This window comes from Herpailurus yagouaroundi, unplaced genomic scaffold (genome assembly GCF_014898765.1).
Source record: "Herpailurus yagouaroundi ecotype Mexico unplaced genomic scaffold, PumYag 140, whole genome shotgun sequence".
Taxonomy (NCBI): domain Eukaryota; kingdom Metazoa; phylum Chordata; class Mammalia; order Carnivora; family Felidae; genus Herpailurus; species Herpailurus yagouaroundi.
The window spans coordinates 67418021-67444995 of record NW_024412395.1 but is presented as its reverse complement, the minus strand read 5'-3'; the positions used below and the strand labels follow the sequence as shown (position 1 = coordinate 67444995).

Genomic DNA, 26975 nt, shown 5'->3' with positions numbered 1-26975 from the left:
TTTGTTTTAATCCACAACATATTTCAAATTGATTGGTGCTTAATTTTGTTTATACTGTTGTTTACCATCAGTAAATTTCCAGAAAGCACTCCCCCCCTAATACTTCATATCCTACAATCAAGTGCATAGGAAGAAAAGGGGGAAAAAAAAAAAAGGGAATAGGGCTCCAGAAAGACAGAAGGAATGAGGTCCAGGGGTCTAATTTTAGTAATGAGGTATCCATAGTTCTGTATTCAAGATTATGTAATATAATAATATGGATGCAGTCAAGATAATATATCTATGAGGGAAGAAGATATATAAGTAGAGTGTATATTATGCATTTCTACTTAACACTTGATAGCAAAGTACCCCCAAATTTACAGGGTTTTTAGCAAGAAAGCGTTTATTTTCACTCACCTTTGTGCGTTGAATGATCTGGATCATGTGGGTCAGGAGAGTCATTTGTCAGAGAAAATGAAAAAAAACAAAACTACAGAATCATAAAATTCATAAACTTCTCACAAAACTCATAAAAATCTACTTACCTATTACTTCTTTGTTTTTTATCTGCTCATTCTATGAACCAAACCTAGCAATATAGCAAAACTTGATGTCAATGTGGAGGGAAAATAGCCTCGTCTCTTGGTCACCAAGGAAGGAGTCTGTGGGAGGTGCAGCAAATATGTTTGAACAAATAACATACTTTACCACAGAGAAAAGTAGACAAAGAAGCTAAGTATTCCCTTACTCCCTGACATATATCTAAGCCCCTACTTCCCTATGAGAAGAATTGCTTTTAGAAAACTCCTTTCAGAAATTAAGAAAATTGAGATACTTCATGGTTAAAACAAACCAAACCAAAACGAATTTTTGTATCAGTAAAAATAGGGGCTTGAGAGTTAATTTGTTTTGTTCATAATAAAATAAATAGAAGCAATTTTGTACCCATGTTTGTATGTGTCATACCTATTACACAGAGTTTCTCTGGATACAATTTGATACAATTTAGATGCCATTCTTTTTTACATTTGAAATCTGAAAATGTGTAACGTTTCCATTTGCTGATCAGATTTCAGAAATTCATTCTCAGGAAAGTGAAGTACAAGCTGTCCATGGTTTATATTCTAGATAAAGGATGAAGGCTGAGACAAAGAATTGAAGCTCAAACACTCAGCCTTTGCCGAATCCAATTCAAGACCTTTGTAGTCACACTTTGTGACTTTGTGATAAGTAATTGGTTGAAATATAAAGCAATAGAATGTCTAATCTTTCCCATACTTTAGAGTAAACCGACATGAATAAAATAGTTGTTCAATGTGATACAACTTAATTTCATTTTAGATGTTTATCAAAACTTCTGCATATTTTGGTTTTTGACATCCTAAGTTTGTTCTCTGTCCTACAGCAGAGAACTCTTCTCATAGTTCCTCATAGTGTACGCTTCTCATAGTTCCTTCAAGGAACTAATTTCCTTCCATATTTGTCTCACTCATCTAGTTAGTTGCCTGAACTTGTTGAAACATTCAGTATATTTTAATGGAAAAGATTCTTAATGGGTAAATTAGGAAATGTTTTCTGATATATAGAACAAGTAAAGAAAAAAAAAGACTATTTCCTAGCTTGGATATGAATTAAACAAACTCCTAGTAAGAGCCTGGAATGTTATTTGTGTTGTATGGTGGTTGGAAAGAAAAAGTGAACAGAATGGTAAGGAATGAAAAGGAAAGTACCTTAGTATTAGGTGGGCAGTTGAAAATCCAGATGCTGATTAGATACAAAGAACTTTAGGGGCGCCTGGGTGGCGCAGTCGGTTAAGCGTCCGACTTCAGCCAGGTCACGATCTCGCGGTCCGTGAGTTCGAGCCCCGCGTCGGGCTCTGGGCTGATGGCTCGGAGCCTGGAGCCTGTTTCCGATTCTGTGTCTCCCTCTCTCTCTGCCCCTCCCCCGTTCATGCTCTGTCTCTCTCTGTCCCAAAAATAAATAAAACGTTGAAAAAAAAATTAAAAAAAAAAAGATACAAAGAACTTTAAGATACAATGGCAAAGAGTCAAATTGTTGGTGAGAAAATTTTTTTTATCCGACTAATTTAGACTTACACTGACTTGTACACAGTGGAATGGCAAGCTGGTGGCAGAACTACAAGAGGGAGTGCACGTAATCCTCAGAGAAGAGAAAATGTGAGTCCACAAAGCAGGGTAGTGACAGACTATCTTATCTTAATAATTGACCTTCATGTCCCCAGGCTCTCTCCCGCACAAGAATGTTCCGGTTTGTGTAAGTTATATGGAAGAAAATGGTGAAAAGTTTTCACTGATGCAACATAAATATGAAATTGATGATTTCTGGGAAATTAATTTTGGCTCAGCTGCCACTCTTTGAAATAAAGTTCTTCACATAATAAAAAAGATTTCTCAAGATTTTAGTGTGCTAAAGAGCAGAAATTCAACCAAGTAGATATGAATCTAACCAATTGCCAGTTGGTTTTGCTAAGCGATTCATAAACTGGGCAGCATCCCATCTAGAAAATAGAGGAGAGCTCCAAGGAGTTGTACAAAATGGAAGGTTTTTTTATAGGAAGTAGGTGGAACAAGAAAGTAAAACAAAAGAAAGGATTGTTCCAGGCAAGGTCACTTTTCCTTAGAGTGAAGGGCAGGAGGTCAATATTGGGTGAATTATCTTATCTGCCTTTGGGGATGTGTGAGGGCCCATGTGACAGATTACTTCACTGGTGCTTATCAGGAAATTCCAGACTAACAGGTTAAGATTTACCTTTCTGCTGGGGGAGGTTGAAATTGCAATTAGGTATTAAGCCCCAGTTTAGTGACTTGGCCTAAGTGATGCCATTTTGGGCCTCTGGTTATCTTTTTAACAAGGGAAACAGGGATTGAGTGCTACAAGGATGTATGTTTTTGAGTACTTAGGAGAACTGGAAGTAGACCTGGAGAAGGACTTTGCTGTAGAATTCAGACACCCTCTCTCACCTCTCCTGTTCCCAGTCTTGTCTTGCTTTCATTCTTTCTCATCTCCTCTCAGAGGCTGTACATTCTCTGTCATTCTTTTCATCATTCTCTCTCCACATAATCATCTTGCATATATCATTACAGCTGCCAGCTCTTTCTCTATGTCAGCTTTTTAGTTAAGAGCTTGGCACCTACTCTATACTTTTTCTACAGCTCTTAGTTCAAGTTCGAAAAAAGAAATCTGATTGGCTGAGCTTAATTCTACCCCAACAAAGCCTGTAGATTAGCCCCCAAATTAATCAGTGTTCATTCCAATCCAAAACCAGGCAAATTTCCTCACAAATGTGAGTTAGGAAGGGAACACTGAATATGCTTGAGAGGCAGAGTCTGAGGTAATAAGGGGTAATTATGCAGCAAAGTTTCATTGTTAAAACCAAAGTTTTAATGCACACAGCAAAGTTTTTTGTTTGCTTGTTTTTTGGGGTTTTTTGGTATGAAGTACAGAATAGGTGTGAGAAAACACAAAAGAGTATTTAAGCATCTGCACTTTGAAGTCAGACCACACAATGTGAATCAGAGCTCCACAAACTATACTTAACCTTCCAAAACCTGTAGAAACAGCCATTAGAAGGGAGCAGGATTTGTCATCCCAAAAATACGCCTCTCTGGCATAAGGACTATTTTAGGCTGTTTTTTGTTGTGGGGTTTTTTGTTTTGTTTTGGTTTGGTTTTTGGTTTTTGGCCAAGTTAGAAAGGCTTTATTTTTATTTAATATTTCACTGGCTTGCTTTATAACTTTTATTTACTTAAATTTCCTTAATTGAAGTATAGCTGATAATATCACATTAGTTTCAACACAGTGATTGAACTAACATTATACTATGCTCATCACAAGTGTAGCTACCTACCATCTATTACAACACTAGTATTGACCGTATTTCCCATGTTGTACCTTTTATCCTCATGACATTCATTCCATAACTGAAAGTCTGTATCTCTTACTTAGGGTGATTATTTTAAAAAAAACAACAGACACGAAAAGCTTTGAAAATGGAGAAGTTATCGGGGCCCCTGGGTGGCTTAGTCGGTTAAGCGTCTGACTTCGGCTCAGGTCATAATCTTGGGGTTTGTGGGTTCAAGCCCTGTTGGGCTCTGTGCAGACAGCTCAGAGCCTGGAGCCTGCTTCAAGTTCTGTTTCCTCTTCTCTCTGCTCTTCCCTCGCTCATGCTCTGTCTCTCTCTCTCTCTCAAAAATAAACATTTTAAAAAGTTAAAAAAAAAAAGAAAAAGGAGAAGTTGTCTTTTATTAAGGGACATTTACGTTTATACAAGAAATCCCCATCAGTACAGGCATCTCCCTCTGTGTGTCAGGAAGAAGAGAATAACTAAATCTTTAGAAATTTATCACTGGAGAAGGCAAAGACTTAAATTTGCATAGCAACCTAATCCTTGTTTGCTGTGCTTTTCCTGATAGTCTCCCATAACTGGCTCACTCACCCCCAACATCATCTTTTGTCTTTAGAGATGTTTCAGATGGTAGCTTGGGCCACTTCAAGGAGTCATTCTGCTTTCCTGGGTATATCCTATGTATACAGAAAGTATATATGTTACTAAACTTCTGTTTGTTTTTCCCTGTAAATCTTTTATTATAGGGTGGTCTCACCCAAGAACCTAGAAGGGTAGAGGGAAAATTATTTTTTCTCTCCTACACCATTGTCTAGAGGAAAGAATTTTATTTGTCCTTCAAGGTCCTTCTAGCTGGAATAAGAATTAAATTGACATGAGATAAACAGGAGAAAATAAAATTTAATTTTGTACATATGGGAAATCCATACAGACATGGAAATTCCAAAGACAGGCAAAATGAGGTATATGTGTCACTCCGAACTAAGGAGCGGTTAGGGGTCTGATACTTCAAACGGAAAGCATGCAATTCACTGGAAGATAAAAAAGAGTAAATATTCGGTAAACAAACATTTTCAGGGCTATCAAAAACAATAGGACCTAGAGACTTTGATCAAACAGGTCTTGCTAGGTTCTTCTCTACCATGCCTAGTTCATATCATAATGTAGTTATCTCTAGTGATAGTTCTATTTCCGAAGCAGATCCTCTGTCTAAATCCTTTTAGGCTGTCGTGGGAAAGGTAAACAGTCTTTTCTGAATCTGCTGAGTTTTGAGTGCTTTTAAATAAAAAATAATCTTCATGCCAAATTGAGCCATCTTGGGGTGGCCTGTCCTGGGTACCTTATTCATAAGCTAGTTGTGAGAATTAAATGAGGTTATTTATGTGCTAGACCCCTAATAATTATTTTTTTTTATTTTTATTTATATATGAAATTTATTGTCAAATTGGTTTCCATACAACACCCAGTGCTCATCCCAAAAGGTGCCCTCCTCAATACCCATCACTCACCCTCTCCTCCCTCCCACCCCCCATCAACCCTCAGTTTGCTCTCAGTTCTCAACAGTCTCTTATGCTTTGGCTCTCTCCCACTCTAACCTCTTTTTTTTTTTTTTTCCTTCCCCTCCCCCATGGGTTCCTGTTAAGTTTCTCAGGATCCACATAAGAGTGAAACCATATGGTATTATAATTATTCAGTAAATATTAAAAATACAGAAGAAGAAAAGTTACCACTCACACAAAGATTAAAGGAATGAAACAAACAAAAAAAGAAAAGCCAAAGGCACAAAGACAATCTAAAAAGGGAAAAACAGGAAACTGATGGATTTTTTGATCAAATGACTGAAACCTTAATGGAATAGTAGATTCTGAAATCATAGGAAATCTTTAGTGATCTTAGTCTGATATGATCATAATTCCATTATGAAAACACTAAAGGTTAGTGGAAGAGAGCCAAAGCATAAGAGACTCTTTTTTTTTTTTTTTAACGTTTTATTTATTTTTTTGGGACAGAGAGAGACAGAGCATGAACGGGGGAGGGGCAGAGAGAGAGGGAGATACAGAATCAGAAACAGGCTCCAGGCTCTGAGCCATCAGCCCAGAGCCCGACGCGGGGCTCGCACTCACGGACCGCAAGATCGTGACCTGGCTGAAGTCGGACGCTTAACCGACTGCGCCACCCAGGCGCCCCAGCATAAGAGACTCTTAAAAACTGAGAACAAACTGACGGTTGATGGGGGGTGGGAGGGAAGGGAGGGTGGGTGATGGGTATTGAGGAGGACACCTTTTGGGATGAGCACTGGGTGTTGTATGGAAACCAATTTGACAATAAACTTCATATATTGAAAAAAAAAAGAAAACACTAAAGGTTAACCTCATGACAGCAACTTACAGCAGAACAATTGGACATATTTAAGAATTTACAAGTTATGTGAAATAATATCATTATCATCATAATATAAACAATAGTAATAAACACAAAAATTTACATTTATTGAAGGTGCGTGTCTTAAGTGCTTTATATATGTTTATACGTATACATACATGTATTAACCCATTTACTACATATATCAAATTTAAAAACCTTTATTATTATTATGTTAGGGAAAAAGAAATGGATGCTCAGAGAGTTTAAATAATTGACCAAAGTTGCAAAACTAGCAAAGAGTTGAGGTTCAGGGTTCACAGCCCATCATTCTGCAATAGATAATTCTCTAATCCTAGGAAACTTCAGAAGCCCTCAGATTGTTTTCTTAAGTATACCGATAATATGGATAAAATAATTTGAAGAAAAAAACAAACTGGAAAAAGAGGTCATTTTATTAAGTAACAATGTAATAGTAAATATATATTGTAAAAATATATAGCTCTGAGGGTAAAAGTGTTTTTTTCTTTTTTTAACTGATTATAAAAAGAATCCTGGAAAGTGAAAGATATAGTTCTTCAAGAACAGTAATTCTGAATTCTGTTTCCTTCATTTTGTCCATAATAGAAAAGTGTTTGGCGAAATTAGCCTAAATACTATTGGAGTGACCTAAACAGGAAGCCTGGCTATTCCCAACTGCCTGTGATCTCTGAAACCAGCTCTGGGGCTCCCTCTTTGCTCCAATAGACAGGAGCGACTTTGGGCTACATAATCATCAAATTCTTACCTCGCCCTTCACTGCTAGTAGGATCAGATTACATTTCTTTCACTATTCTCCACTCCCCAGTTTCTTGATCTGTTTAAAAGAAGTAGAAAAGATATATCTTCTCTTCAGTGCCTGGAAGGGAAAACAAAATAACCTCAACTCCGCTTTGAAAAAAATCTTTCCAAGAACTTTCTTCAGAGATTTGACTCGTGAGTACTTGGCAATATACTTTCTAGCCCATGAGAAATAACCTTTATTTTTTCTTGGGAGAAAAACAGGGTACTGAGAGGTAAAGGCTGGTAGGGGAGGACCATTGTCTGTAACCCTATAAAGAAAATTGACTCTTCTCTGTAAACAGAGTAAACTCATATTTCAGTGCAAAATTAAGTTCTCAGCACTTTGCATTTAGTTCTAATGCAAATATATATGCAGTATATATTTATGCTTGAAGACCTTGAACATTTTTGTAAGAAGTTGGTGAGATGTAGTCTTTTTTGTAATTCTTAGCTTGTGGTAGCAATTTGTTACTAATTGTGTGTTTAATTGGAATTTTCTGAAGATTTGGTTTACTTTTAAATAGCATATATTAACATATAAAGAAATATGATTGAGAGACTCCCTGGCAGCCTTATGTTTAAAGAACCTTCTTCCATTACCTTTAATTGTTGGTAGTTAAAATGAAGCATAAACATTAGAATTCTTGTAAACTAAATTAAATATTTTATGCCTGTATTAACTAATCTCTCTAAGGAAATACTTTACAAGCCTTCGAAGAATAAAACTCACATTCTAAGATACTTAAATAAGAATATATATCATTTCACTATTTGTAGTACAATGATGTTAATTAAAGCAATAGATCACATACCTACATGATGTACTATCATGTTCATGTTGGTTATGAAACATTAAAATTTGCTTCTGGTAGCCAATAAAAGCACATAATATAAAAGTACACAACCACCGAACTATAATGAGACAAAGTTATTTAACTGTGGAAAAAGCTCATTTGTGTAAGTAATACCAAAAAATGAAGGCCAAACAGTGCCATGTAGGAAAAAAAGAAAAGATAAGCAACAGCCACAGTGTGACTCAGTGCTCTGGAAATTAGTCACAAAATGACTTTGTAAATTGTGTGATAAACACAGAGGGCAGAACCCAAGCAGGAAATCTACAGCCCAGAGAGTCATATTTTATGTATAAAGGCATAGTATTTACATCAGAAGGAAAACATGTCAATTTTGAGATACTGCAAAGTTTTTAAACCTAAGAAAATCCTTTCCTAAAACAGTTTTAGATTGTTTTTAATTCATCATTCTAGTGCATGATTATTTCAAGACATTTTATCTGTATCTCCTCTAATCTTTAAACTAAAAAATGAATACTGTCTTTGAAAATGTATTGGAGTATGCAATTTAATTCAGAGCCTATGGGTTAATAAAATTATATAAGATATTCATAGGGATCAAAGGGGTTAAATATTAATGTGGATACAAGTAATTAACATTATAGATGTAAAAGCAAAACTTTAAAATACTTGGAGAAGGGCACCTGGGTGGCTTAATCGGTTAAGCATCCAGACTTTGGCTCAAGTCATGATCTTGCAGTTCACAGGTTCTAGCTCTGCGTTGGGCTCTGTGCTGACAGCTCAGAGCCTGGAGCCTGCTTTGGATTCTGTGTCTCCCTTTCTCTCTGCCCCTCCCCGCTCGTGCCCTGTCTCTCTCTCTCTCTCTCCAAAATTAAATAAAAACATTAAAAAAATTTTTTTAATTAAAAAATTAAAGAATGTTGTTGGAGAACTTTAATGACATACATATTACTGTTTGGTTCCTCTTTCCATTAGGTTTGCTGAATGGCACAAGTTTTGTTTTGTTTTGTTTTTTTAAAGGTATGGTCTGATACCTTTAAGTATTTGTTTGACATTCAATAGACTAGATCAAAATGTGGCTCCTGTTCAAATGGATTATGCCATCAGTTGGTGCTTGCTGGTCTGATTGTAACTCTAGGCTTCACTTGCTTGTTGGTCATACAACTATTATGACTAAAATCATAAACATTTTTGCTAAATTTAAAAATAAAATAATCTATGAAGTGGGAAATTGTGTTATTAAACTATACTTTTTATAATATTAAGTTACTCTTCTCTTCAGAATTAATTTCCTGACCATTATTTTATCTATATTATTCAAATTCAAAAGATAATTGGACAAGATGAGTCCAATCTGGAAGAAAACTACTGGAAGAAAAGGCCAAGTTCAAAAGGCTTTTACTTATTCTCAGAATACCTAGCAACTGACCAAATAGTAAATGCTATATATTCTTTAGAAATGGTTGGTTTAAATTCAGTGTCACAAACTTTTAAGACACATTTCAACTCAGATCACTACCTAATTAGCAGGAAAAAAAAGTGCAAAGTAAAAATCTTTGCAAAATAAAAGAATAAAGGGCAGGAGAAACAATATGAAAAGGGAAGGGAAGTACTTAGAATAGGATTTTTAAAAAATACCTTATTTATTAGTATACATAAATAAGTTGAATGATAATATTGGTTAAAATAAGTTAATTATATCAACAATTTATTTTTGCTATGTAGACATGATTTAAGAACTGTACTATAATTCACCTATTTCACTAAAGCCTGACTCTAGCACCCTCCCGTTTTTGTTTTCCATCTAAAACATTTAACTTGGGAAATTAATTTACACATTTGTCTTTTTAAAAACAAAAATGTTCTTTTGTTGTTGTTGTTAAAGTCTATTTACTTATTTTGAGAGAAAGAGAGAGAGAGAGTGGGAGAGGGTCAGAGAGAGGGGGAGAGAGAGAGAGAGAGAGAGAGAGAGAGAGAGAGAACTCCAAGCAGTCTCCCCACTGTCAGCACAGAGCCTGATACGGGGCTCAAAGTCACAAACCGTGAGATTGGGACCTGAGCGCAAATCAAGAGTCAGACAGTTAACCCACTGAGACATCCAAGAGCCCCTAAAAACAAAAAATATTCTTAAATGTATTATACCTTTTATAGAAATATACCAAAGCTGTAATTTTTTGTTTGTGCCTTGGAGATATCTGAATTCAAGAAATTGAGTGACTATTAAAGTCCTTGTTTCTGAATATTAAATTTCATCAAAATGAAGAAATGTTGCAAGATATTCCAGAAGGTTCTTTCTCTAGTAGGTCTCTGAAATCCTCCATGACTGGTTTCTTGGTGTGATGTATCATCGCCAGGAGCCCAGTCTTCCCACTACTCTTTTTTCCTTGTCTTCACTTCTTCTCCAAGTGGCAGGTGTCATGTAGAACCAAAGCTTAGGATTCAACTACCAAAAGGCTAAGGATGACCTAGTCATTGCCACATTTCTTCTTTCCAGAACCAATAACAAAAAGCACTGGATCCATGTCAAATTTGCTATGTTCACCTCTCTTCAGGACTTCCTTTGGGATCCTATGTTCTCTCTTAGTTGGAATAAACACATTTTAAATTTATTTTAAAAACAAAAGAGTAAAAGGACACCATGATCCGTAGTAGAAGTGCCAGTGATGCAGTATTTCTATTCCAATTGTTCTGTCTGGTGGACCACAGTTCCCTGAGGTGACATGGACTTACTGCAAGGAATTCCCTAATCAAAATGTAATAATAGCATAGTAGCATTCTCTGTAGACTGAATAAATATTATGTGTTGTTGATTAGACTATTTCAACATCAGAAATGTGAAACTATCAATCAATATGGCACTAATAAAATGTAGTGTTTTTATTACCAAGCATAATTTACCACTGGCATCCTTCAACTGTACCATACCCTCAGTGCTGCCACCACTCTGCTGCCAACCTCAGTTTATCTCTCCTCTTCATGATTCATATCAATGTCTATCCTCGCCTCAAATCCCATAATATCCCATCTCTAAGCATCACCTCGTTCTTTACTTTACAAGACTTAAAAATGGAGTAAACTTTAGTAATGGGATGAGCCTTCAGAATAATAGTGTTTGTTGCAAACTTTTGATATTTTTAAAATCCATTTAGGAAACTTCAAATTATCTTACAAAATGAATCAAAATGATTATATTAAAATAGCATATGCCTACTCTTGCTCTTTTTTGTGCCAACTATTTTCAAATATGCATGAATGTAAAATGAATGAATTTCTGATTCATACTACAAGAATGGACCTTGAAAGCATGCTAAAGTGAAATAAACCAGACACAGAAGAACATATAGCATATAGTTCCATGTGTATATCCAGAATAGACAAATTCATAGAGCCAGGGAGTAGATTAGAGTTTACCAGCATCTAGAGGAAGGGATAAATGGTGAGTTACTGATTAATGCATACAGAGTTTCTGTTTGGAGTGATGAGAAATTTCAGCAGTTGATAGCAGAAATGATTGTACAACACTGTGAATGTAATTAATGCTACTGAGTTGTACACTTAAAAATGGTTAAAATAGCAGGGGCACCTGCGTGGCTCAGTCAGTTAAGCCTCCAACTCTTAATTTCACCTCAGGTCATGATCTCATGGTTCATGAGCTTGAGCATGTCGGGCTCTGTGTTGACAGCATAGAACCTGCTTGAGATTCTCTCCCTCCCTCTCTCTCTCTGTCCCTCCCCAGTTCGTTCTCTCTCTCTCTCTCTCTCTCTCTCAAAATTAGATGTTAAAAAAATGGTTAAAATAGCAAATTTCATGGTATATCTACTTTACCACAATAAAAAATAAAAACAGAAAACTATTAAAAAGAATTCAGTGTATGGAAACCAATTTGACAATAAATTTCACATTAAAAAAAAGAATTCAGTGTGAAGAATTCTAGATTCATGATAATATACCTTTTATATTTTCTCAATAGAATGAAAGTACAAATATTATAATATTGGATATCTAAATTTTAAAAACTGAAAACAGGATCTTCCTGTTTTGTTTCCTGATGCAAACTGGAACCTATTTTTACCTGATATTGCTGTCCTGGAGGCTAATGTTTTTTATTCATATTGTCGTTTTTGGTTTTGGTATCAGGGTAATTCAGGCCTTACAGATTGAATTGGCAAGTACTCCTTACCTTATGTTAAATTTTCTGGAGTAGTTAATGTAAAATTTGTATCATGTCTTCTTTAAATGTTTGGTGGCATTCATCAGTGAAACCATCTGGGACTGAAATTTTCTTTGTGGAAAGGTTTGTAATTACAAAATTCAATAAAAAATAATTATAAGCTATTCAGATTATTCATTTCTTCTTGAGTGAACTTTGGTAGTTTGTCTTTCAAGAAATTGGTCCAATTATCTAAGTTGTCAAATTTATACGCATACGACTATTTCCTTATACTAGAATCTGTAATAATGTGAAACCTTCATTTCTTGATATTAGTGGTTTGTACATTCTCTATTCTTTTATCAGTCTCTATTAAGATCTTTTCATTTTTCACTTGTTTGTTCATAAATAAAATGGACTTTTAGGCAATATATAATTTGGTCTTGATGCTTTACTCAATCGGGAAATATTTGCCTTTAAATTAGAGTGCTTAGAGCATTTATATTTGATGTGATCATTGATAGGTTTGAATTCATGTCTCTCACTTAGCTGTTGTTCTATTGGTCCTATCTATTTTTGTTTTCTTTTTTACTTACTTGGGGTCTTTTGAATTCAGTATTATTAATGATAATATTTTATTGCCTTTGTTGGTTTATTTGCTATCCTTCGTTGTTATTTTAGTGGTTGTTTGGGGGCTGAGAGTATACATCTTTGACTCATCCCATTCTACTTTCAAGAGATGTTAAGCCATTTCTCTAATAGTACAAGAAACTTCAAACAGTGTACTTCTACTTTTCCTTCCCTGGCCTTTGTGCTATTGTTGCCATATACTTTGCTTCCTTACATGTTATAAATTTATTCTGGTTTCAATTAGTCATCTTTTTAAAATAAACTTTTTACTTAAATACATTTAGATTTACAGAAAATTTATGAAGCTAAAAAGACTAGCCATATGCTCCAAACTCGTTTTATTAACATCTTATATTAGTAGGATACATTTGTCAAATTGATGAGCTAATTATCTTTTAAAGAGATTTAAATGTTAAAAAAAATCTTTTATATTTGCCCATGTAGTTACATGCTCTGGCATCTTCATTCCTTTGTATAGATCCACATTTCCATCTGATGCCATTTGCCTTCTTAGGCACATTCCTTTCTTTCCAGGACTCCAATTACATGTATATTAATTAAGATGCTTGAAATACCTCAAAGCTCAATTATTTATACCAGTTGAGGCAAACATAATCCCAAATGATAAATGCTGTAGACAAAATTTATATTTAGCATTAGAATTTGGTCTTATAATCAGGTGAAAGTGGGTACATTATTCAGATTTCTATATATCTTATTGGAGTTCTGTGGTTTTAATCTCTTTTAGCATAGTTGTTCAGTCCATGAGGATAGGAAACAGGTACACAACAAAGAAATTATTGTGCATCCACATCCTGATGTTAATGTGCTTTCTCAAAAAATTGTGAGATAAGCAATTTATCTTAGAAACACCTAAACCTTTTTTTTAGTGCCCATAATTTTATTCCTATTTTCGTCTTCCCAGGATTAACCTTTTTGTGTATGCTGTGTATGTTTTCTCTTAAGGAATTGCTGACGAATGTATCAACTAAAGAAAGATGTTTAATCCAGGAGAACTTAAATTAGCCACAATTCACATGGCAAGAGATTTCTTTTTTAAAATTTTTTCTATATATGGTCAGTTCATTTAAAGCCATTTTAAGTTTGCATGCATTAATTAAAGCCCTTTAAAAAGTAAAAAGTCCTTGAAATACCATTGTTTGCCATTTCATTGTTATATCAACATTACTCTCCCCACTACCACTTATCTGCATTCCATATCATCATCTCCATATTCAGAAACCAGAGACATACAAGTGACGGTCTCTCCTTGTAGTAGGTACTGGACGCCTCAATTAAACAGAGTGAGTGGGCATTCACAGATGCCCAGAAATGTGCATAAAAAATATCTGTGCATGTGTGTATTTGTATTTTAGAAAGGAGTCTAATTTCCCTCAGATCTCAGTAGCTTATATCTCACCATGAAGGATATACCTGAGATGTGATTAAATATCTAAAGAAAACAGAATATAGAGTTAGGATCAAAAAGAGTATCAAGTAATAATATGTCCTAGAGAAGGCTAGATAAAGGAGTTATCTTTGTAAAGGTTTTTTGAAGATTTTTATTTTTAAATAATCTCTACACCCAACGTGGAGTTTGAACTCACAACCCTGATATCAAGAGTCTCGTGCTCTACCAACTGTGACAGCCAGGAGCTCCTCTTTATAAAGTTTTTCGTGTGAGATAAGCCATAAAGTTATCCAACGAAAAAGAAATCTTTGAGAAAAGATCTTTTTGAAAAGCCAAGGGAGAGATTAAATCATTTTTAGATATCTTTCAGTTCTATCATTATACTTGAATAAGCAGATTCAATTTTTAGTATCTTCAAAGCTGAGTATTAACTCAATATGCTTTTTATATATTAGGTCCTTTGCATGATACAAAAAGTATGCAATGCCATACAGTTCAATAATGTATAAATTAATTTAATTATTAATATTTAAAGTAGCTTACAAAAAAATCAAAACTCTGTTCTCTATTCTCAGAAAATTACAATCAAAGGAATTAAGTAGGGCATTTAACAAGAAGAGGTTATCGGATTCCTGATTATATGAGTATGTATTAGACTGAATTTGGATGGGAGAAAAAGAAATGACAATTTGGACAAACTAACTGGTTTTTATAAAAATGTAAAATAATGAGCATTCATTGAGGAGGAACCAAGAAAAACAGAGAGCTATTTATTGGATCCTATGAGAAAAAAAAAAAAAAAGTGGCACCAATTGCCTTTCATTCTCTGGGCCTACAGTTCTCATTCTCTTATGGGTTTGACATTTTATAGTCTAAATTGAAGTAGCTGAAGATCAACATGCTAATGGTTCCTGGAAGTCCATGACTCAGCTCCCTGGGGTTTCCCTGTTCCTTTACAGTGGTGATTCAGAGAAGTTGAACTCAGGATGTCATCTAAACATATGGGTACAGTCACGAACAGCTGCAGTTTCAATCTGGAACTAAGCTCAGACACCTCCAGATAGTTTTCATTAGAGCACAAGCATAAATTCCAGGATTTTTCCATATGAGGACTTATTTCACCAGCAATTACTCTCACTGAGTGAGAAAACTGATCATTATTGGTTCACCATGTTTACTGTACTTCAGGATAAAATCTTTAGCTCATAGGGGCTCCTGGGTGGCTCAGTCTGTTAAGCATCCTACTCTTGATTTTGGTTCAGGTCATGATCTCACGGTTTGGTCCATGAGATGGAGCCCTGCATTGGGCTGGGTGTTGACAGTACAGATCCTGCTTCTTCGGGTCCTCTGTCTTCCTCCCTCTCTGCCCTTCCCCTGATTGTGAGCACTCTTTCTCTCAACATAAATAAATAGAGATTAAACAAAACTTTTAGCTAATATTTGGAACCATAATACTTTTCCAGTCAGAAAGAAAGTTACCTGCTTCCTCCTCTTCAAAGATCCTTCTAGCTGGACTAAGAATCAAATTGATGTGAGACAGATTAATGGAGAAAATAAAATTTAATATCGTATGTATGGGGAATCCATATAGACATGAAAATTCCAAAGACAGTCAGGCAAAATGAGGTATATATGTCATCCTGAACTAGGGAGTCTGAGACTTCAGAGGAAAGGAATGCACTTCGCAGAGCAATAAGAAGAACAGATGTTTGGTAATTAGATGTTTGCCTTGCCATACAAATCTTGAGGTCACTCAACATAAAATTCATCTCTGCTAGTAACCCTTATTCTGGGAAAGAAAATAAAAATTTCTCTCTTTTTTATATTTTTTTTACATTTATTTATTTATTTTTGAGAGACAGAGTACAAGTGGGGGATGGGCAGAGAGAGAAGGAGACACAGAATCCGAAGCAGGCTTCAGGCTCTAAGCTGTCAGCACAGAGCCCACTGTGGGACTTGAACTCACAAACCGCAAGATCATGACCTGAGGTGAAGTTGGACGCTCAACCGACTGAACCACCAGGTTATCCCAAAATTTCTCTTGAGCTCGTAAGGTGTTGATTGCCTTCAGCTCAGAATAATCATTATGCCAAAGTGGCCCATCCTGAGGCAGTCTGCTTGGGGCCCCCCCACACCATACATAGGCTAGCATTTTGCTGTCCTTTTCTCATATAAACTAAGATAAGTAGAAGCAGAAAATTGAGAAGTTTCTAATATATTTATCTAAGCAGAGACAAAATCTGTGATGACGGGAGACTCTGAGGGGAAATTAGAAAACTTGACCAGACTTTAGTTATTGACTCTTGAAATAAAAAAAAGGTAATATCAACCTGAATTGCATTAGCTATGAATCAAAGTTTTAATTTGAACGCTATTAGGAGGGTCTCAACCGTTTTTCTGTGTCTTTCCAAAGTACATATACCCTCTGATCATAGATGTTACATTCAATGTGAGTTAATAGATTCATTAGAATTAATACAGTATTTGTATAACCAAAAGATAATAGATGATAGATATGTTGATAGATAAATAGATAGATAGTTATATAGAGAAGCAATGGTCCTGCAATACCATTTTCCTATCTTGCTCTATAATGGGTACCTAGAAAAGCAAATATAAAAAGTAGGAAAAATAGAAGCAACTGTAGATCTTCCAATATTGTTCTGTTTTTAAATATGGATGTTGATAATAATAGAAAAAAAAAACACAGTTAATATATTCAGTTCTTTCTCCTCACAGCTGTATTTATTGTATTCACTTGTATCTTTTCTATTTCCTTCTATTTGAAGCTATTGGCTTCAGTAGTTAAGCAGAACTGAATTCTCAGAAACCTCCATTTTGGTTTGATATAGAATACCAACTTTTGTCTCCCTCCTCCTGCTAAAGAAAAGACATGAATACAGTATGTTGTGAAACGCTTTGCTTTTAAATAAACTTAGTATGGGAAGTAGAGTTACTCTGATAAGGAAAGATAAACTCAAAGAAATGAATGACATCTACTTCTGAACAGCAAAAAAAAAAAAAAAAATAAAAAAATGTCTTACAAATTTAACTGTAAAATCTAGACAATATAATTCCACACATATTGTTCTAAAAGACTTTTGGTAATCATGGGTAAATATATAACAAACAATCTTTGGCATTATTTCCTCTATTATGAGTTTCTACGTGATTTCTCTTTGCTCATTATATTTTTAGTATTTGAAGATTTATATCATATTTTCTTCAGACTTGACTTACAGATTTTTAGAAATATTTATACATATTTACATTTTCCTGACTCATAACTTCTAATTATCTCTTTATTCTCCTCTCTCCCTGCCCATCACTTCTCAATTTTCCTTCTCAATTTCCCAGCTCTCTGTTCTCTCTTAACTAGCAATAAGAATTAGTATTTCTTAGTATTATTTAAAGGGAGATTATTTTTCCTCTTTAAATATATAAACATAGAAAAATTTTTAAAGATTTTAAATTGTTTTAATTGATGAGTTTCTTCTTGACTTATTTTACTTATAGGACATAGGTCCAAAACAGAGAATAAAAATCCCCTAGTTAGAACTTGATGAAATGTTAGTTTCTAGAGATTGTAAATAACCTGAAATCCACTTTAGGGGAAAAAAGAGGAAGATATTTGCAAGAACAGTGGGTCTTTCTTGCACCAGTTGCCTTTTCCTTGAATGTTCGCAATTCCCATGTTTGAATTGAAGTTCTGCCAATTTGCAAATGTAAGACTTTGGGGGGGTCTGTTTGTGGGATTCAGTTTTCTCCTTAAAAATACCTATCCCTATGGTTTCTTTTATCTCTAATAGTATATAATTGCATCATCATGCTCTCCACTTCAGTTTTTATTTTTGGGTTATAACATGAAGATATTCGCTCTTTCTCCCTACTGTCACCGTTTCCTTTCTATGGGATTGTCTTTACTTTTTTCTTACATTATACATGACAAGCAGTTAGGCTCACACAGTGAACAGCTTTTAATGTATTATTCTTAGAAGAAACTCTCCAGCTTTATAAACTCATATGTGACAACTGCTTCTGAATGTAAAAGAGAGTAACAAAGTTTTTTATCAATGAGATTGTCACAATCTAAAACACAGATAAGTGTTATGATGTGACCTATTAACTAACATTAGGGAATTTCACATTACACAAGTCTCCGGAAATATGACTTCCTGTAACAGGAGCCAGATCTAGTAGATGTTTCCCTAGTGGACTGCCAGTCTTTAAGTAAACACGAATAAAGTCAATAGTCTGCAGTTATTTCAGGATGTGTTTTGTTGTTGTTTTATTTTTGAATCACCCTGTGTTTCTAATATTAATTTACTTATCAGGTCAGAATGTTTTGCTTCATTGTTTTCCATATTTTATCTTTACCCTGGGTATATTTCTAAAACATAATCTAAAAATTTGACTCTTGTAGGGGCGCTGACTGCTCCCCCAAGCATCCTTTATCAAAACAGTTGAAAAAAATTGGTTAATAAGCAGTTTGTGAAAGTAATAAAAGCAAAATAACTCTCAGGTAGGTTACATTTGGCTGGGCGTAGGACAAAACCACAGCCAACTAGCTTAGATAATGAGGCTACTTATTTCATTATATTATCTTACTGTACAAAGCACAGAGGTAATATGCTTCAAGACCAGTTAATTCAACACAAATCCAGGTTCCCCTGCCATTTTATTTCTATCATTTATAGCAGGTAGTCTTTATCTCAGGTAGGTCTCAATATTATAAGATGATTGCTTCAGTCACAAGCATCACATAAAGACAAACGGACAGACACACCATGTGGCCTTTTCCATGTGGCTCCATTTAAAGCAAGAATCTTTTTCAAAAGTACATAATCTCGAACCCTGGGAAAATAGCATACTTTCTTTCTCATATCATTGGTCAGAAACTTATCATATAGAAATAATTAAACCAATCACCATAGGGGAAATGGAATCACTACGATTAAAGTGGAGTAATGAAGCTTATTATTTATAAATTTATTCCTGGAGTAGACATAGGCTATCTTTCCCTGAGATCTAGATTTTGAACATTTTCGGCTTACTAACATCGATAAAAAGTGGTTACAAATGGTTGTTCAATATGAAAACAAACAAGAAAACTGAAACAATTTTAAAAGTTAAAAAAATGACAAAAAGATATCCATATTCTCACTAGCCTAATATAGTTTCCCTTTTTAAAACATATTTTTCTGCATGAACATCAATTTTATCTGATCTTAAAATAGACATATATTTTTTTGTATTCAGCTTTTAAAATTCATATTATCATGATTATTCCCCCACTTTAGCTTCTAGTCATTAACATTACCAATTTAACTTTGTGTAATATTACATCTGATAGATGGATGTGTCACCATATCTGATAATTATCATAACATTGCATATCTACATTAAAAATGTAACATTTTTATACTAAAATAAACATGAGTGTGCATTTAGCCATTTTCATATATTTAAATTTCCAAGTATGTGATATTGCTAGCATAACATATCATCTACATTTTTTGAAGAAAGAATGTACACATAGGAAAAATTATTTGCGGATGATTAAATAGCAAACCACTTACATGTTTCCTCTTGCCAACACTCCTCAAAGTCTTGCCCTTGTGGTCTTTTATCTCTGTCCAATTGATAAAATCCAACTCTGGGTCCTTCAAAAGTTTATTTTTGATATCTAGAGAGAAGAAGCACTGATTTTCACAGGCCAATTATTATGAATTTATAATTTTGGATCCCAGAGGTCCAGAAATCCTTTAACAAGAAATTTTCAATACCTCCTTTTATTTTGTCTAGAGAAGATGTCAAACTCTCACATTTTTAAAAATCCACTACTTGACATTTTGAACAATCTCAACCTCTTATTCACCTAGAAAACTGAATCACAGCAACAACATCTACTTTCTATTTGCTCTTCAACAACTCCTTCACAAAATACATACATGTACATACACTCACACATCATACCTCCCCAACCCCCCCAAAAGAATACTTCTCATTTTGAAACAAATATTTATTTATTATTTTTGAGACAGAGAAAGAGCACAAACAGGGTAGGGGCAGAGAGAGAAGGAGATAGGACCTGAAGCCACTCAGTGCTGTCATTAGACACCGTGATGCGGGGCTTGAACTCACGAACTGCTGGGAGATCATGACCTGAGCCAAAGTCAGATGCTTAACTGACTGAGACACCCAGGTGCCCCCACCTCTCATTTTAATGGAATATACTCTTTTCTTCAGGTCTAAATTTAGACCCTCTTTATCTGTTGCCCAGGATCTTCTATTCATGTTATAGGATCCTCTATTCATTTTTTTTTTTCTGCTTTAGTTTTTTCTCCCTCTCTCTAATGGCAGAAACGTATAAAACTATACCCTCAAGAGAAGTTTCCCTTTACTTTTCTTATTTTTCCGGATACATTCATGAAATGATACCCTAACTTGCTGTGTTCACAGCCTCTATTCCAGTTCCTTCGACAGCTCACCTGCCCACACAACTATATCAAATCTTTTGTCATTCTGCAAGGGTACTGACAATGTCATTGACACTAACCACCATGCCTTCCTTTGAACCCTCTGTGCTTCAGACATTGTCAACCTGCAACACTTTCTTGAAGTGCCTCCCTTAGCATCCATATCACTATAGCTTCCCAGGTTTCCTCCTGCTTCCCTGGCCATTTCTTAGTCATCTTCTCAGACCTTTTGCCTCATTCTCATTCTTTGGAGTTTAGTTCTAGGGTATTCCTTTCTAATCCTCATACTCCCCTCATAGAGTCACAGATTACATGAAATTAAAGTTTGTAAAAGGAAGAATGTCCGCTCCTTAGCAAGTGCTATACAAGTATGTGTTAAAACTGTTTCATCCACTACACAGAAGAAATTATCATTTATACTTTGATTTTCACATTTCTTTTTTTTAAGTTTATTTTTTTTAATTTTTTTTTAACGTTTATTTATTTTTGAGACAGAGAGAGACACAGCATGAACAGGGGAGGGGCAGAGAGAGAGGGAGACATAGAATCCGAAACAGGCTCCAGGCTCTGAGCCATCAGCCCAGAGCCGGACGCGGGGCTCGAACTCGCGGACCGCGAGATCGTGACCTGAGCTGGAGTCGGACGCTTAACCGACTGAGCCACCCAGGCGCCCCTATTTATTTATTTTGATAGAGACAGAGACAGCGTGAGTGGGGCAGGGGCAGAAAGCAAGGGAGAGAGAGAATCCCAAGGAGGCTCCATGCTATCAGCACAGAGCCCAATGCGGGGCTTGAACTCACGAATCTGTGAGATCATGACCTGAGCCGAAACCAAGAGTTGGACACTTAACTGACTGAACCACCCGGGTGCCCCTGATTCTCACCTCTGGCAGAGATGTCCGTCCTGAGCACCACATGTACATATTAGGCTTCTTATTTCATGGCTCCAATGAATGTCTTACAGAAACTTCAAACTCAAAGTGCCTCAGACTGAATTCATCACCTTCCTAAGGCAACAGGTTCTTTTTCTTTTTAACTCATTACCTGGAACCATCCACTGACTTTTTGTTAACTCAGAAACTATAATTGTCCTTGATTCTTCTCTCTCCTCACTTTCCATGTAATTTTAATCAACAAATTATCTTGAATTTACTTTTTAATTTCCTCACAAATTGGGCCACTTCTCCCAAACTACACTTCCAATGGTACTACATATCATAGACAGCTTTCATTTTAAAATATTATCTGGAAGCTTCTGGGTTTTCTGATATTCCAGAATACACTTAAACTGACTCCATAAAAACTTCCAAGTGTACATGTTAGGAGGACTTCTTAGTTTCATGTTTTATATTTTGTGCGTGTTTGGTAAACATTTGTGATGTTATGACATGAAGTATGGAGGATACATGTAATAATGCTTGATAATTTTTATATATGATAATATATTGTTTCGTTGGGTCACACTGTGCTTCAAAATCTAAGGCAATCTGAACCTGCCATTATTTGATCCTGTCCCTTACATTTATTTCATGTTTTCATTAAGGGTATATTCTTTCCTTTAAATAAAATTTATTATATGAGTTTTCCTTTCATTAAACTTTAATGTATAACATTTCTTGTACATTTTGCTTGCTCTTTATCCTAATTTCTCAAGTTTTCTTCCCAAGACTTCAAAGGTTTTTGATATTTCACTTTATCTAGGATGTGTTTCCCAGATATTACCCTTTCCAGTTTACAACTCTTACATTATTAAGAGTACTAATCATCTAATACTGAGTATATAGCTCAACTCTGATGTTCATCATAGTGTGACATGATTTGACATACTGTGTTTTTTCACCTTATTTTGCAATTTTCTTTTCGAGAGAAGAGTCTTTTTCTTTTTCTTTTCTCTTCTTTTATTTCTTTTTTTTTTTTTTTTTTTAGAATTTTTAAAATTTTAATACAGTTCAAATCAGTGTGCTGGGTTCATTTCAGCTCCTTTACTGCCAAACCTGGGGGGCAGGGACTGCTTCAGTTTCTCTGCCTTCTCTTGGTGATGACCAAAGTGTAAAGGTATCTGCTGCATCGGACTTTAAACTTCACATTATCCTTATTATTATTATTTTTTTTAATCTTGACGGAGGAGAGATCTAGAACAGTCCATGAAGAAAGCAGAATGGTGGCTGCCAGCGAACTTGGCACCCTTCCGCCTGGTCATGAGCAGAAAGTCCTTGATTTCTTCAATTTTGTGAGGCATGGTTAGGAGGGGCACAGGCGAGTGCACAGCAGGCAGAGTGGAGAGAAAAGTCTTAATCTAACTTACTTTGTTTAGTATCAAGCTAAACTCAAATAGTTTAAGGATTATAAATGAGAATGCTGATGAGGTATGATGTTTGGTGATATTGAAGATGTCAGGAATTCTCTTGAAAAGAGTGATTCAAACAATGATTCTTTGAATTGAGGATAAACAAGATCTTTTTTTTTTCCCCCACATTTAACCCCCTTCCATTTTTTTTTCCTCGTTGCCTGAATTGGGATAAGTCACATTTACCATTCTGAAAACAAATGTGGCCATTTCTTTGGTTCTTTACTCTCATCAAACTTTAGGCTGTACTCTGGAGATATTTGCTACTTCTGTACACACTGGAGTTTGCAGGGGTGAAATTTTGCTAAGGAAAACCCACTAAGGCCACGCATTCTGTTACGTGTGTTTTCCACATATTATCTTTATTCAAAATCAACACAGATTATAACCTGTTCTAACCCTTTATTTAGCAGCTAAAAACCTAGAGTTGCATGGATGTTTAAAGCTTTTTCCTAGTTGACAACTAGAAAGAACCAGATTGACGTTCAAAAGGCATCTTGTTCCTCTCTTACATCCATTCTTTTCACTTTATTTTTTGCAGTCTTACCCTACATATGAAATAACATTAATATATTTGTTTGCTCTCTCATCTCTTTAGACCCTTAATTTATTTTGAAAGAAAATAGTATACCAGAGCAGATGCATATATTTATTATTACCAGTCTTTACTTTGCATCTTCATACTTTGTAAAATATTTCTCTAATTTGGTCACAGACATCATACTGTCCACAAAGACAGTCACTTTTTATTGCAGTTCAAATGAGTGATTGGTAAAGTTTAAAGAAACACATATACACTCTCACACATACACACCATTTAGGCAAAGACAAAGAAATAAACATTTTTATAAGCCCCTGAAAAAGGTGTATATTGGAATTATATACCTGAATGGCAATTTACACACGTGCAAATTCTTAAAAATGTACAAGATTTTGTCCTAATAATTCCTTGCCTGTGAATGTACCAAAAAGGAATAGTGAAGGAAATTTAAAAATGTTAAACTTCAAATATATTTATTACATTGATGTTTGTAATGTTTGTGATAACTTAATTTTCTAATTGGCAAAATAAATTCTAAAACAATAAGAAATAAAATATTATACAGTTATTAAATGAGGTTATATAGGTCATTTTAGAGAGATACCTATATCCTCATGTTCAATGACAAAGGAGGTTACCAAAATACATATGTGCTGTGATTATTCACGTTTACGTAAATATTAGCATACATATACATACACTAATACACACATGTTCACATATATCTGAAATCATATGCACCAGTGTTTTTTGTTTTGTTTTGTTTTCTCTGAGTGTGTAGGTTGATGGCTATTCTAGGATTTTCTTCTCCTGTTCTTTATGTTTTATGATTTCTTTTTTTTTTTATTTTTTTTTTTGACGTTTATTTATTTTTGGGACAGAGAGAGAGTATGAACGGAGGAAGGTCAGAGAGAGAGGGAGACACAGAATCGGAAGCAGGCTCCAGGCTCTGAGCCATCAGCCCAGAGCCAGACGCGGGGCTGGAACTCACGAACCACGAGATCGTGACCCCAGCTGAAGTTGGACGCTTAACCGACTGAGCCACCCAGCGCCCCTATGTTTTATGATTTCTTAGAAATGAACATGTATTACCTTCCCCAGTTAAGAAGACCGTTTTAATTCTGTAAATATTAATAAGGTCAGTTGGTCAGAATCAGTCTCTCAATAATACTCTCCCTCTTTAAATGAAGGTGTTTATTAAATCTATTATAATTAGTAATACATAGTCATAGTATATTTTGCCTATGGCTCATACTATCTTAACAATACCAAACAGAATGCTTACTTTATTTAAAAAAAATATTTATTGAGATATAATTGACATATAACTTTGTGTAAGTTCAAGGTGTATAACATGTTGATTTGATATATTTGGAAACTGCAATGTGATTATTACCATGTTAGCTAACATCTCCATTGCATCACATAATTATCACTTGTTTTTTGTGGTGGGAACAATTAAGTTGCCTGTTAACATTTTTGAAATTTATAAAATAGTATTGTTGTCTATAATTATTACATTGTGCATTAGATATCCAGGATTTTTTTTTTTTATCTACCAGTTGCAAATTTGTACACTTAAACAACATTTCCCCAATTTTCCCACTCCCATCCCCTATTAACTACCATAGAATGCTTGCTTTTCATTTGTGCAGATATATCACTTAGATGAAAACTAAGTGATAATACTATGTTTTTTCTAGATAGAATCACACATAAATGAAATAGACAATTTCTAAACGGTTTTATTAATAAAAAATGTCGCATTTTTCCCATTGCAGAGATGGGGAAAAAAATAAAATTTCCAGTTACTTAAAACTTATAAGCTTATTATAATCATAGAAGTTATACTGAAAGAGGACTGAACTATAGATATTTCTGAATGAAAAAATTAAATTGGTATCATGAAAAATATTTGTAATCAAATAATTGCAAAATACATATAGAAACAATTTCTGTAGATACATCTTTCATTACTTTTCTGTTGACATTTTTTATAATAAATATAAAAAGAAACTGACACCTAACCGACTGAGCCACCCAGGTACCCCATTAGTGATTATTTTGTTAGTGTGTAAATATTTCTGCATCAGTCTATCCGTAAATATGGGAAGTTGGCTTTTGGCCCAAACCTTAGCTAACCGCATTCAAGAAGGGCACAGGTCAAAGCCTTAGGGGGAAAAAAAAAAACTGGCGGGAGGGGGGTCCCTTATACTTGGGAAGATGACACAAAAATTCACCTAGTAGCCAAAGATTGAATGAATAGATTAGAACAAGTCACACAAAGGAACCGCAAAAAAGGTACCTGAAAAATCTTTAAAGCATCATATTTTCTTTTTTCCCCAAATTTTAGAGGAAATAGAAGACACCTATACAAATCTAAAAAAAAAAAAAAAAAATCTTGGCTAAAGACCAAAGTTGAAAACAGCAAACTCCTATTTTATTTGAGCCTTATTTCAAGCATATAATTGTAATTAGCTGTAGAATTATTTGGGATTCATATTCATATTGTAGATTGAGTCTTCATTTAGATTTTCTCCCTAGATGCCTGCTTTTAAGCTATTTTCTTACATTGGTTAATCAATTATACTTGTAGGATTAGCAACCAGAGAAACTGGTTTTTATACTGTAGTTCCTCTGGTGACATTGCCTGCTCATAGTCTTCAATTCACAATAAAGGTAATATTTCAAAGGCAAATAAATACAGACAGATATAAGTAATTGACATATTGGATAATATTTTCCTGAAATGTATTTAGTCTCTATCCCATAAGTCTTGTTTACTTTAAGGAACCTTTGGGAAAGTTGAGGATCTAGTCTTGCTTCTGTCACTTACTAGCCATGTGATGTTGGAAAATAACTCATGTATCTCTAACATAAATTCAGCATACCTGTGCCATTGGCTGTATAGCATTATTGTCCAGATACAGTGACCTGATAGATAAGAAACCACTTCAAAAAATGATAAGACTTTATTTTAAAATGATGTTTTATAAATGCCGTATCTTTGCATTTCTAATATTTCTTTTTTTTTAACTTTTTAAACATTTATTTATTTTTGACAGACAGACCACAAATGGGGGAGGGGCAGAGACACAGAGGGAAACAAAGAATCTGAAGCAGGCTCCAGGCTCTGAGCTGTCAGCACAAATAGCCCTGACATGGGGCTCGAACCCATGAACCGTGAGATCATGACCCAAGCCGAAGTCGGACACTTAACCGACTGAGCCACCCAGGCACCGTGCACTTCTAATATTTCTTAAAACAAATGTGGTGTATATTCCCTATAGCCAGAATCTCATCACATTTTATCTAATTTTAACCTTATTTCATAGATAAATAATCCTGATGCCAAAATAATGCTTATAATGATGACTCAGTGTTCCAAGAATGTGGACCTGGGGTTGGGGGGGGGGGGGTAGTTAATAAAGAGATAAAGAAGGCTCTGTACAGACTTGTTAGAATTTATTATGTGGCAAATGTGCAGTCACACAGCCTTAGACCTCTCTTGAGAAGCCACCCAAACATTTGCATTCCCACAATGTATTTATTAAAAAAATATTTTTTGCCTGAGAA

At 34.9% G+C, this 26975-nt stretch overlaps 1 protein-coding gene across 3 annotated transcripts in view; it reads left to right on the top strand.

The window, feature by feature from the left end:
* TFPI (tissue factor pathway inhibitor) overlaps nucleotides 1–26975 on the top strand; it is a 106058-nt gene that overhangs the window by 30135 nt on the left and 48948 nt on the right. Inside the window, exon 1 of one of the 3 annotated variants that reach the window (XM_040475603.1) lies at nucleotides 6939–7183. The exons of 1 other annotated variant lie outside the window; for it this stretch is intronic. The gene's annotated coding sequence lies outside the window, so the exon portion shown is untranslated. Of the gene's footprint in view, nucleotides 1–6938; nucleotides 7184–26975 lie in introns of those variants that run through there. One more of the 3 variants, XR_005790421.1, reaches the window with a different exon arrangement.